The sequence below is a fragment of the Salmo salar genome, chromosome 29 (genome assembly GCF_965601325.2).
Source record: "Salmo salar chromosome 29, fSalSal1, whole genome shotgun sequence".
In the NCBI taxonomy this organism is placed as follows: domain Eukaryota; kingdom Metazoa; phylum Chordata; class Actinopteri; order Salmoniformes; family Salmonidae; genus Salmo; species Salmo salar.
The window spans coordinates 6,440,007-6,454,533 of NC_138319.1; the positions used below are offsets into that span (position 1 = coordinate 6,440,007).

Here is a 14,527-nt window from a genome sequence, read left to right on the forward strand (position 1 = left end):
GATTGATGTGAGTCTGGAAGGAGAGTTTACAGTCTAACCAGACACCTAGGTATTTGTAGTTGTCCACAAATTCTAAGTTAGAACCGTCCAGAGAAGTGATGCTGGACAGGCGGGCAGGTGCAGGCAGCGATCGGTTGAAGAGCATGCATTTAGTTTTATTTGTGTTTATATACTGTATTCTATTCCACTCCGTCATTGCTCCATCTAATATTTGTAATGTATATTTCTTAATTTCATTTATTTACTTTGGGATTTTTGTGTATTGTTAAGATACTACTGCACTGATGGAGCTGGGAGCACAAGCACTTCACTACACCCGCAACAACAACTGCATGTGAACAATAAAATGTGATTTGATTTAGGTAGGGGCAATGTACTGGTGAGGTGCATTAGCATGTTTGGGGCCGTGGTCAAATATATATGTATTTATGCCAACCATCAGTGGACGTGTTGTAGCAGTTTAAGCATTTCATGGTTGTGCTGAGTAGCGGCACTCTTTGTTCTGTAAAGGTTGTAAGAGTATGTGTTTCAAATCTGCTGCACTTTAAAGAGGTTTTTGTGCAAATTCCAGTAACTTAATGGGAACGTTTTGCTGGATATTCTCTTACCTAATTTAAATAACTACCACATTGTATCCAACGGAGAAGGCTTGTTTGTAGAGGGGTGTGGATTATATAGCTATATAGATTGGTGACACATTTGGACTGTAGGGTGTCAGCAAATATGTGACTCACCACCTGGATTCGGTCTTATGTAGCAAAATTTGAAAATGTTTTTTTTTTTTTTACATTGGATAAAAGTAGAGACTCAATAGCTACAAAATGGTATATCATACAAGCATTTTTGAGGAACAATGGAAAAGTAATTCTGTTTTGGAAGTTGATACACTTGTAAACTAACTTTTGAAAAAAGGGCCTTTGAATAATTTGGTACCTACTTGAGAGCTCTCCTTTGTCTACACCCACTTAGCATTGCTCACGCCCTCTTAAGCCAGCCCCACCCTTCTCTTTAAGGATTCACATGAGGTCATGGGCTAAACAGTGAGCAGTGTAGTGAAGATTAAGACTAAAAGTGGTAGTAGCCTACAATAAGGAAAAAGTCCATGTAAACAGATACTGTCAAGATAAAAAAGATTTTATGAATATTAGTTGACGCTTACCCAGACACACTTGTCTAAATTGATGGGTCATGTGAAAGAAATGCTATAACCTCCAGCCACATCCAGTGGTGGAAAAAGTACTAAATTGTCATTCTTGAGTAAAAATATAAATAATTTCAAATTCCTTATATTAAACCTTATATTTTTTTATTGAGGGATAGCCAGGGGCACACTCCAAAACTCAGACATAATTGACAAACAAAGCATTTGTGTTCAGTGAGTCTGCCAGATCAGATGCAGTAGGGATGTTCTCTTATGTGAATTGGACAATTTTTGGTGTCAAGGAAAATGTATGGAGTAAAAAGTACATTACTTTCTATCGGAATGTAGTGAAGTAAAAGTTGTCAAAAAAAGAAATCGTAAAGTAATGTACAGATACCCAAAACATTTTTAAGTAAAAATACTTTAAAGTACTACCGAAGTACTTTTGACCACTGCCCAAATGCCTTCACACCGTACATTAGCATACTGTTACACACACACATAGTATTCCATACATAAGTTAAGGCCATGCAACCTGAATTGAAACCTAAGTGAGGTGCACATGTACAGAACATAAACCGATGCATGCGCCGTATATTTATGTGGATGCACTATATATATATTATGTGGTGGTCACATGATTGTTGTGGTATGTCACAAAATCATGTTACAACCACACATATTATTAATTTTATATATCAATATTTTGCTAAGTCTTGCTAAGTGGATGGGTCTCTACAGAAAGTGTAAATGGTACAGCCAAATGATTACTTGCATAGTAGAAATATCAGAAATAGATAGTGTCAAAATAAAATATACAGTATGTACAAGAACAATATCAATAATGATATCAGTGATAGACGAGGTAGTTATATGCATACAATCAGGGGTAAAGTGGCTGAGCAGGGGGATAAAAAAAATTGTAGCAGCAACATATGGCATGTGTGTTAGGAGAGAGGATTTGAATAGAGACACTGCAGATAGTGCTGATGACTGGTCCGTCCGAACCACGCATGAACAAGGGAATCTATATCGGAGAGCCTGTTTCTGTCCTGCCCTTGACTTTGGTGCAGGGCATGTTATGTCCATTGCCTCCTTTGTCGCAAAACTCCCTGATCTCAAAAAGATACGTTTGTCTAGCTGTGTCCAGTCCAGGTGATGCTTGTACAGGCAGACCATCTACGCGAGGAAGGATGTCAGCGTTGCGCAGCAGCTGAAACCTGGTCCCGACAGTCCGAACGCTCCTTGGCGACAACACCAGGCTCCAGAGCATCGAAGCTGTAAAACAGGGAATAACAAAACATTTTTTGAAGACATTACAACCTGCTCAAAATCAAGTCACCTCCCAAGTTTAGCTAAGAAAAATAACATTTACATTTTAGTCATTTAGCAGACGCTCTTATCCAGAGCGACTTACAGTGCATACATTTTCATACATTTCATGTTTTTGTTTTTTTCCCCCGTACTGGTCCCCCGTGGGAATCGAACCCACAACCCTGGCGTTGCAAACACCATGCTCTACCAACTGAGCCACACAGGACTTTTTTAACCTCATGTAATGCAATGAAAATGATTTTCACCTGAAGTGCTGGTACTGCTTGATCTGTGGCAGCGGCCTGAAGTACGGAGTCAGGTGTTGTTGCCAGCCATAGCTTTCCACCAGCACCATACCATCCTCCAGTCCAACCACCTGTGGGATGTTGACCCCTGTCACAGTGCTGTCATTCACAACAACCTCGGACAAAGTGTCCACTCTGGTCTTTCTGAAGTGCTGTTTGATGAGGCCAGAGCACAAACTTGTTCTTGTTTTGGCCACCGCAGTTATCACAATTCAGGTCCACACGTGTTTCCCCACCTCTGTAGATGAAGAAATGGTTCATGTAGTTGATGACTGCGCTGCTGCCTTTGTTTTCTTGGGCCACCTCTCTTTTTGATAGGAGGCATTAGACCATTCTCCTGGTATGACTGGTGGAGGAGAGTCAGGCGTGTTCTACTGATGCTGAAAGGCAAATTCCAGATACAAATATTTTTGCATTATTATTCAATAGATGCGAAATGGCATTCTGAGATATCACTACACACGTAATGTTAGCTAGCTAGGCAGCCATCTAACGTCAGCTGGCTAGTTAACAGCAAGCTTTAATTAGCAATACTAACCGATTGTCATAGATACCTAGAGTTAACCAAATATGTTCGATGTTAGCTAGCTAACATTAGGCTATAACTAGCAATGTGAAATGGCATTCTGAGAAAACATCACTAACGTTACACACAATTCATACACATAAATGAATGTTAGCTAGCGAACCAGCTATCTAACCTCAGCTAATGTTAGCTAGCTAATAGCAAGCTTTAACTTGGGGTCTTTTGTTTAGATGTGTCACATTAACATTAGATAGCTAAAAAAATAACTATAATCCCAATCCATAGAGTAACGTTACTCACAATACAAACCGATTGTCATAGCTACAGTTAACCAAATAAATTAGGTTCAACGTTAGCTAGCCAGCCAACGAGCTCCAGCTGGCTAACTTACGGCAAGCCTTAACTTGCAATGAAAACAACAACTTTGACAAAATTAGAAACGTATAATATCTGAAACTATAGCTAGATTCTTACCCGTATACATGAATGAAAGATTCACGGCAGACTGCAACCCCTTTCATCAAATAAGACGTCCTTTGTTGTTTCCGTTTAGTTTGCACAGCTTGTTTGGCCAGTTGTGTTCCACTGATTTCAAAGCTCAGTCAATTTCTTCTGTGACAACAACACTGTTGATCTCTGTTTCTTCCCCATCACCGTCATCAGAAGACTCTACAGTGTTTTCTTCAATGAAGATGTTTTTACCTAAATCAGGGATTTCCTCATCGTCTGATTAATTTTCAGAGTCAGAGAGAGTCAGCATTGAACGATCATCCTCCAGAAAGTAATCCATCACAACTGTTTCCCACTGACCTTTGTCAATAGCGCCTGATAAATTCAGGGCAGCAGTGGTATTGAGAGCAGTAGCAACATATTTGCAGTTCTCCATGGCTAACGTTATATCTTCAGAAAAAAATGCAGTAGATAGGATTATCGACGCATAATGAGCAGCTCATTTTATAGACACAAGATGAAACTCATCACTCGGCATGTCCAGCCCACTCATTATCTCAGCCAATCATGGTTAGCCGGAAGATATCTGACTTTTTCTTTGGCTAAACCAACTAGGCTCTTAATTTAACAACTTTATTCATATGTACAGATGGCATAAACATTTTTATTAAGGCACCTGAAAGTTCACATTTTCGAGAAGGCATTTCTTGCAAAAAACACATTTTGATAAAAAAAGATTTTGTAAGTTCAAACGGCTCTCCTGTGACTTGCAACATATACCTAGTTTCCTGAATTGTGTCACATATATTTAAAAATGTACACTATTAGTCTATGGCAAATATACTTACATTTCTCCTCTTTCATCTGTGTCTGGTGTTCGCTAGTTACTGGCTAGCTAGGTCTTCAGCCAGCATAGAACAAAAGGGGGGGAAGGCTCATAAAAAAATCACGAAAGGCCTGATAGAAACATCAATTTGACGGTAATCTTTCTAAATGTCGACATAACCAAATACGCTAGACAAGGTGGGATATTTTTGTGTCTGTAAAATTAATTATGTGAGAAATGGCAGTGTAAAAACTTTTATGAGCAAATATAAATATGATAACCATCATGTTGAAGTAAACCTGAAGTCACACGATGACATGTTGTGTGGTCCTCCCACTACGTCTCTGGAAAGCGTACAGTTTATTAGGCTACAGATTAAATACATTATGATGAACTTCACAGGGTGGTGAAAGTGCAAGGTCATGAGCTTGATGCTTTTCCAATAAATATAGAGGGTCTTATTATTCTGGTGACATGATGATCGATGCTTGGCTGTCGTTTGACAACTAAAAATGATCTTACTCTTTTGTCCATAATAATCTCATCATGTAGGCTATACCCGCACTTTATTTACCAGCTGTTGGCTAGATCACACAAGCCAATACCAGAGTGTGCACATTAGCTTTGTAAAGCATACTTTTTTTTTGTGACATAATCATTGAGATGAAAATGCAATGGACACCCATTTAACTCACATTTTTTTTATTTTAACAGTTGAAGTTACTTTTGTGTGTGTTTCATCAAGCACAGACTTTTATCTGCAACAAGTCAATTTGATGGAAACAAACCTCTGGTGAAAGAAAATCTATTTTATTTATGCAGATTTTAGAATATTTGCATTCAAATCTGTCACCAGTTGAATGGAAACCTAGCTATTGATGCAATTTCAATATTTTTGGAGTTGCTTTGTGTATCATCAAATTAGCTTGAGATTATTTTACTGCAACACTGCATCCAAGTTTCTTGACATAGGCGTTTCAAAGAGCTGTCAGTTAAGTGAACTCATTAATATGAAATCTGAAATTTCACATGTGAAACATGTTCTTGGAATGGCTCCCGAGGGGCGCAGAGGTCTAAGACACTGCATCTCAGTGCAAGAGGTGTCACTACAGTCCCTAGTTTGATTCCAGGCTGTATGACATCCAGCTGTGATTGGGAGTCCCATAGGGCGGTGCACAATTTGGCCCAGCATCGTCCGGGTTTGGCTGGAGTAGGCCGTCTTTCTAAATAAGAATTTAACTTGCCTAGTTAAATAAAAGTTACATTTAAAAAAATGCTTTGCATGTGACATTTCACATGTGAAAACATGTGTTTTTGGAACACTTCACACTTCCTTCCTATCAGTTGCTGGATAGGAAGGAAACTGTTCAGGGAATTCACCGTGAGGCCAATGGTGACATTAAAACAGTTACTGTGACTGTAATAGGAGAAAACTGAAGATGGATCAACAACATTTTAGTTACTCCACAATACTAACCTAAGTGACAGAGTGAAAAAAAGAAGCCTGTAAAGAATAAAACAATTCCAAAACATGCATCCTGTTTGCAACAAGGCACTAAAGTAATTCTGCAAAAAAATGTGACAAAGTAATTAACTTTAAATGTCCTGAATTCAATGTGTTATGTTTGTGGCACATCCAATTCAATACATTATGGACTACCATTCTCCATATTTTTAAGCATAGTGTGGGCTGCATCATGTCATGGGTATGCTTGTAATCATTAAGGACTGGAGAGTTGTTTCTTTTTGGTTAAAAATAAAAGGATTGGAGCTAAGCACTGGGAAAACCTGGTTCAGTTTGCTTTCCACCAGACACTGGGAGATGAATTTACCTTTCAGCAGGACAATAACTTAAAACAAGGCCCAACTACACTGGAGTTGCTCACCAAAAAAGACACTGAATGTTCCTGAGTGGCTGAGTTACACTTTTGACTTAAATTTGATTGAAAATATTTGGCAAGACTTGAAAATGGTTGTCTAGCAATGATCATCAACCAATTTGACAGTGCTTGAAGAATTTAGAAAAAAAACTATGGGCAAATATTGTACAATCCAGGTGTACAAAGCTCTTAGAGACTTACCCAGAAAGACTCACAGCTGTAATTGCTGCCAAAGGTGATTCTAACACGTATTGACTTAGGGCTGTGAATACATATGTAAATTAGATATTTCTGTATTTCATAAAAGCAAAAACAAAACAAAAAATGTTTTCACTTTGTCATTAAAGGGTATTGTGTGTAGATTGTTGATAAATTATTATTTTTTTTTTTCAGGTTGCAACATAACAAAGTGTGGAATAAGTTAAGGGGTATGAATACTTTCTAAAGGCACGCACTGTATCTCCCCACATGTAAACCCTACCGGTATGGGTGGTGTAGCAGTGTAGCTCTTTAATATGTTGTCCTCATCTCACCTTCTACAGCTCATCTGAGTAAGTATCTGCTACTGTAGAATGAACAGGGACAGGGTGCATCTGTTGTCCCATATTCCAAATGCAGCATATCAGATAGTGTGTGTTGCAGGGCTCGAATCGAATTAAAATAAGTAATTTAACTAAACTAAAATACCAATTCAATAATCAAAAAAAGGACACTTATTTTCAATGACTTCTCCATAAATTGAAAAGTAGAAGGTATTTATTTAACAAATGTGACCATTTGTGAACTTTAAATTCAAATCGCTTCCTGAATTGACTTCCTTCAATACGAATTGAGCCCAACCCTGGTGTGTTTCCTTTTTCATATCCACTCAGTTTGTTGGTACTAATCTCCATGGATACCACAATAAATACTTTTATCCATTAAGTAGATTTATAAATGTACATATGTAAACACGGGCTATAATATGCATTATAGCATGTCATACCTGCGATGTGAGCATTCCAAAGCAGGCTGTGTTGTGTTTTGATTGAAAAGTGCAAATTAAAAACTCACACCTTTATGTTTACTGTTAATATTGCAGTTATTATTACAGTTATTTGTACTATCGAAGCGATTGGAACTTAAGTGGAACTCAGATTTTCCATAAAGGGAATCTCTAACAACAATTATCTTACAAAATACACTGATGCAATTTGTTTTCATCTCATTACAAGAGTGTTAAACAGCATTGTGAAACTGAACCACATGCAATCCCCCCAAAATTAGCATTTGCTTTTTGGTATCCCTCAAGTCAGTGTTGAAATCAGCACCTTGACGTTGCCCAAACCATTTGACAGGCTATAGTTTGATAACCAATGTTTGAACACGTTCCAACACCAACTTGAAAAGCAATATTACCTTTTAAATGCAAATGAACCGAAATGACTCACTATGACTTATAAAACGGAAGCATCACACAGCCCCAGTGAGTGGTGTTTGTTGCATGTGTTGCCAATCTGCATTCACTGACACCTCCTGTGTCATCTATGAATGAATCAATAGGTTCGCCTTGATCCAAAGACCATACAGACATGCCTGAAAGACATTCTTCAATATGACTGCACTCCGAACAGAACAGAGCACAACACAAGCCTCCTGTCTCCATCAAACTCTTTCTGATAAAACTGTTTCAAGGACACCCGCTGCTTCTGCTTCCACCATATGCACTTCCAAATAACATGTGGGGATAACATCTAATAATGTATTGACTTGGCTGGAGGGGGAATAAAACACAAGTCAAACATTTATAGCTTCAAAAAATCTTTGGCATCAAGGAGGCTTTGAAAGCCATTTGCAGCAGCTGCAGCAGCGGGGTGACAGAAATTACCATGAGTTTCTGGCACTATAACTCAGTTTGTTCATTATTGACTTGGAGGGGGAATATACCCAATATCAACCTAGCCTACATAAAAAAACAATATTTAAAAAACACTCCAAATCAGACGTAAGTAAACAGCACACATACCTTGATTGATTCACACTGTTTCAAAGCCAGCTTAATCCAAGCAGTCAAACTATCCTCCAAGCTTATTTTCCCTGTGTAGAATACAAGACAAGCTTCTTCTCTCTTCTCCTTTTTGCCTCCTCTCTATGATTCCCTCTTTTCTCATTTACCTCTACCTCTGTCTTTGGTATCTTTCTTTCATGATCCTTTTCTGTGCAAAGCCTATTGCCCACGCCAGAGTTGATGCCGGAGTGCGTGCCGCTAGAGGTACAAAACAGGGAGAGAGAATGTAGGAGTCTCCCTGTGGTTTTAAAATGACGAGTGAGAGAGCAAGAGAGAGAGAGGGGAGAGAGAAAGTGTGGCAGAGCAGTGTGAAAGAGAGCAAGCTGTGTGAGTGTGTGAGAGCGAGCGGGAGAGAGAATGAGTGAGGGTTTGTGAGCACTGGCTGGCTCACTGACTGGCTCAGTGGCGAAGGGCTTGCGTTTACGCTGGGAGCTGGGGCAGCCGTGATTGGTGTGAGGCAGACCCCTGTCAGGTCCCCGGAGCACTGGGATCTTCATCAAGCAGATTATAGGTATCTGGAGAGCCCTCCCTTCTGCATAGAGAGTGTCAGTGATGTGTATTGTGGTCACTGGGGGATATTCTAATCAGAGAGACAGTAGTGCCACTTGGGGATTGTGTCTCTTCCAAGCTCATGTGTACACAGATAATGCTGCCGCAATTGGGGAGTACTGTAGTAGTGTGGTGAGAAAGGAGACAGAGCAGGGAGAGAGAGAACAAGAGAGAACGGAGAGAGAAAGAGAGAGAGGGAGGAAGGGAATAATTGTGTGTGTGAGTGTATGTATTGCCTGTGTGTGTGTGTGTGAATGCATGTGCGTGTTTGTGTGTGTGCATGATCGCCCGTGCATGCATGTGTATGTTGGCAACAAAGACAATAATGTGTGAGGAAGGGGATGGGGTTTGTTTACCATTAGGGCTTAACTCTTATTAGTCAGGGACATCAGCTGGCTTCACTAATACGCCCTCATGATCCCTCACACTGAATACAAACAATACAACAAGCCCTTTACCTTTCCTATACCCCTGCAGTAAAGCAAAGACTTGATCTAAAAATCGAAAAAAACTTCCTGGTCCCTCTGAAGTCTGTCGGTTGTCGTTAACGTGTGACCTACATTCTCATATTTCCATGTCTTGCATGATTAAATGCATTGCTAGTTTTCCTCGACTTGGAGGAGGAGTACTCCTCAGTTGTGTCCAATATGGCACTCTATATCCTATACAGTGCACTTTTGAAAAGAGCCTTATGGGCCGTGGTTAAAAGTAGTGAACTATATACGGAATAGGATGCCGTTTGGGATGCACAGAAGGACTTCTCCACTTCACTTGGCCATGATGCGGAACATCAGACATTGTCTCCCCTTCACCTCTGGAAGATTGAAGAGGAAACATGAGATTTAACCTTTGAAATGAGGTCTTAATGTGATGAGAAAAACGGAGATGACATACATCACTCTTGGGAGAAGGTTACTGAGGCATTAGCATTTAGCATGTCTAATCCACATCACAGTAGGATTGTCTTGAGGATGAGCAGTATTTTACTGCTTAAGAACATCCACTCAACAGCCTGACTAACTGAATTTGGAGATTGTAAAACTGTTTCTGCACCTCCCATCTTTGGCATTGTGGAATTCAAGGAAAGCTCCACTTTTGATTGAATAGTTTGTGACCGTTTGTACCCTTACAGAAAAAACACATGAATTTGAATTGAACAAATGTTAAGTGTTTGAAAAAGCACGTTTTCATGTGATCATATGTGAAGTTAATGTAATAACATCAGACAACGTAAAGCAAAATGTGATAACATGAAACTACACATGTGAAAACATATGATGAAATGTGAAGCGTCCCAAAAACACATGTTTTCACAGGATTTCACATATGGAAATTCATGTGAAATCATGTGGTTTTTCTGTAAGGGTACTATAGACTAAATGGCATAATGACACATTGCGGTGTATGCTTTTCCAGGTAAGATTCATTTTGGTAATCAAAAACATTGTGTCTGCTTTGGAAATATAACTACAAAAAGCATTCACAGAGAATCTGTAAATGTAGAATCTAAAAAAAACACAGAACATCCTCTTGGACGGACTGGAGGAGAGTAAAATAACAAACCACGATCTTCGAATAGGACAGGCAAAACCTTTCTTTCTATATCTCCTTCCTATCTTTGGTGTTGTGGAATTCATGGAAAGCTCCACCTTTGATTCAGTTATTTGTGCCTTTGGATTGTCATATTGTACTGTAGACTAAATGGCACATTATGCTGAATGTGTTTCCTGGCAAGATTCATTGTGGTAACTAAAAACATTGAATCTGGTTTGGTTATATAACACAAAAAGCATTCACATAGAAAATAATAAAAAACACAAAACATTGTCATCTTGGAAATGGGCCTGTTGGAGATGGAATGACTTGGGGAGTTGAAAATAATAAACTATAACCTTCAAATAGGATCGAGAAAACCTTGCTTTTTCTGTCTTACCACATTGTTCATATTTTGTTTGGTCTTTATAATGTGCATCGGAAGTCTCCCAATTAATGTTAGTATCCCAGAGTTGAAGTGGCCAGGTCTGTAGTCATTATGTTTTTCCATACAGGACAGAACCACTTCCGGACACAGTATTTCACCTTAACCTCCACCACATTAATGTAAACCTTAGCAGCCCTTTCCTGCAGCACCCTGTCTGGTCTCATAGGTGGAATATTTTTACAAATTTCATAATTAATAAAGATTTTAATTATTTTTTACAACACAAATCCAGTGTTTCTATGTCAAACAGTGTTGTTATATTTTGGTCTTCTGTGATGTATATAAAGTGTAATATTGGGATGCAAACTCAAAATTCACTCTGTGTATCCCTGATTTAGGCCAATGTAGTAAAGGGTTTATTAACCTTACCCATGACTCCAAACTTAAGTCTTACTTTAACCTTTTAACCAGTCTAAACCAGCCTGAAGCCAAAGAATGGCAAAATTAGGTACAATGTGAGACAGAAAAACATGACATATTTAAAAAATATATATACTGCTCAAAAAAATAAAGGGAACACTTAAACGACACATCCTAGATCTGAATGAAAGAAATAATCCTATTAAATACTTTTTTCTTTACATAGTTGAATGTGCTGACAACAAAATCAAACAAAAAGAATCAATGGAAATCCAATTTATCAACCCATGGAGGTCTGGATTTGGAGTCACACTCAAAATTAAAGTGGAAAACCACTCTACAGGCGGATCCAACTTTGATGTAATGTCCTTAAAACAAGTGAAAATGAGGCTCAGTAGTGTGTGTGGCCTCCACGTGCCTGTATGACCTCCCTACAACGCCTGGGCATGCTCCTGATGAGGTGGCGGACGGTCTCCTGAGGGATCTCCTCCCAGACCTGGACTAAAGCATCCGCCAACTCCTGGACAGTCTGGTGCAATGTGGCGTTGGTGGATGGAGCGAGACATGATGTCCCAGATGTGCACAATTGGATTCAGGTCTGGGGAACGGGCGGGCCAGTCCATAGCGTCAATGCCTTCCTCTTGCAGGAACTGCTGACACACTCCAGCCACATGAGGTCTAGCATTGTCTTGCATTAGGAGGAACCCAGGGCCAACCGCACCAGCATATGGTCTCACAAGGGGTCTGAGGATCTCATCTCGGTACCTAATGGCAGTCAGGCTCCCTCTGGCGAGCACATGGAGGGCTGTGCGGCCCCCCAAAGAAATGCCACCTCACACCATGACTGACCCACCGCCAAACCGGTCATGCTGGAGGATGTTGCAGGCAGCAGAACGTTCTCCACGGCGCCTCCAGACTCTGTCACGTCTGTCACATGTGCTCAGTGTGAACCTGCTTTCATCTGTGAAGAGCACAGGGCGCCAGTGGTGAATTTGCCAATCTTGGTGTTCTCTGGCAAATGCCAAACGTCCTGCACGGTGTTGGGCTGTAAGCACAACCCCCACCTGTGGACGTCGGGCCCTCATACCACCCTCATGGAGTCTGTTTCTGACCGTTTGAGCAGACACATGCACATTTGTGGCCTGCTGGAGGTCATTTTGCAGGGCTCTGGAAGTGCTCCTCCTGCTCCTCCTTGCACAAAGGCGGAGGTTGCGGTCCTGCTGCTGGGTTGTTGCCCTCCTACGGCCTCCTCCACGTCTCCTGATGTACTGGCCTGTCTCCTGGTAGCTCCTCCATGCTCTGGACACTACGCTGACAGACACAGCAAACCTTATTGCCACAGCTCGCATTGATGTGCCATCCTGGATGAGCTGCACTATCTGAGCCACTTGTGTGGGTTGTAGACTCCGTCTCATGCTACCACTAGAGTGAAATCACCGCCAGCATTCAAAAGTGACCAAAACATCAGCCAGGAAGCATAGGATCTGAGAAGTGGTCTGTGGTCCCCACCTGCAGAACCACTCCTTTATTGGGGGTGTCTTGCTAATTGCCTATAATTTCCACCTGTTGTTTATTCCATTTGCACAACAGCATATGAAATGTATTGTCAATCAGTGTTGCTTCCTAAGTGGACAGTTTGATTTCACAGAAGTGTGATTGACTTGGAGTTACATTGTGTTGTTTAAGTGTTCCCTTTATTTTTTTGAGCAGTGTGTATAAAACAGTGGACTTGACCAATGAGTCTGGTTTCTTGATGAAAACACTATCTCAGCACCTTAGTAGTTATAGTACTATATATATATATAGTGCCTTGCAAAGTATTCATCCACCTTTAAGTTTTTCCTATTTTGGTCTAATTTGTGGACATACACAAAATAGACCAAATTGGTGAAGTGAAATGGAAAAACCAAAAAGTGGTGCGTGCATATGTATTCACTCCCTTTGCTATGAAGCCCCTAAATACGATCTTTTGCAACCAATTACCTTCAAAAGTCACATATTAGTTAAATGAATTCCACCTGTGTGCAATCTGTGTCACATGATCTGTCACATGATCTCAGTATATATACACCTGTTCTGAAAGGCCCCAGAGTCTGCAACACCACTAAGCAAGGAGCTCCTCCAAGTAAGCGGCACCATGAAGACCAAGGAGCTCTCCAAACAGGTCAGGGACAAAGTTGTGGAAATGTACAGATCAGGGTTGAGTTATAAATAAATATCAAACTTTGAACATCCCACGGAGCACCATTAAATCCATTATAAAGTGTTTTAAAGAATATGGCATCACAACAAACCTGCCAAGAGAGGGCCGCCCACCAAAACTCAGACCAGACAAGGAGGGCGTTAATCAGAGAGGCAATAAAGAGACCAAAGATAAGCCTGAAGGAGTTGCAAAGCTCCACAGCGGAGATGGGAGTATCTGTCCATAGGACCACTTTAACCTCTATGGGCTAGGTGGGACGCAGCTATTTAAAGACAAGACTCTCGTTAATCTAACCACACTGTCCGATTTCAAAAAGGCTTTACAACGAAAGCAAAACATTAGATTATGTCAGCAGAGTACCAAGCCAGAAATAATCAGACACCCATTTTTCAAGCCAGCATATAATGTCACCAAAACCCAGAAGACAGCTAAATGCAGCACTCACCTTTGATGATCTTCATCAGATGACAACCCTAGGACATTATGTTATACAATACATGCATGTTTTGTTCAATCAAGTTCATATTTATATCAAAAACCAGCTTTTTACATTAGCATGTGACGTTCAGAACTAGCATACCCCCCGCAAACTTCCGGGGAATTCGCTAACATTTTACTAAATTACTCACGATAAACGTTCACAAAAAGCATAACAATTATTTTAAGAATTATAGATACAGACCTCCTCTATGCACTCGATATGTCAGATTTTAAAATAGCTTTTTGGTGAAAGCACATTTTGCAATATTCTAAGTACATAGCCCAGGCATCACGGGCTCGCTATTTAGACACCCGGCAAGTTTAGCACTCACCATAATCATATTTACTATTATAAAAGTTTGATTACCTTTTGTTGTCTTCGTCAGAATGCACTCCCAGGACGTCTACTTCAATAACAAATGTTGGTTTGGTCCAAAATAATCCATCGTTATATCCGAATAGCGG

The 14,527-nt window shown here is 40.2% G+C and overlaps 1 protein-coding gene across 1 annotated transcript in view; it reads right to left on the bottom strand.

Annotated features, from left to right (window-relative positions):
- Window positions 1-8,867, bottom strand: part of LOC106590053 (cadherin-12) — a 230,390-nt gene extending 221,523 nt beyond the window's left edge. The window contains exon 1 of the mRNA XM_014180561.3: window positions 8,448-8,867. The gene's annotated coding sequence lies outside the window, so the exon portion shown is untranslated. The remainder of the gene's footprint in view (window positions 1-8,447) is intronic.
- Between the last annotated feature and the right edge of the window lie 5,660 nt (window positions 8,868-14,527).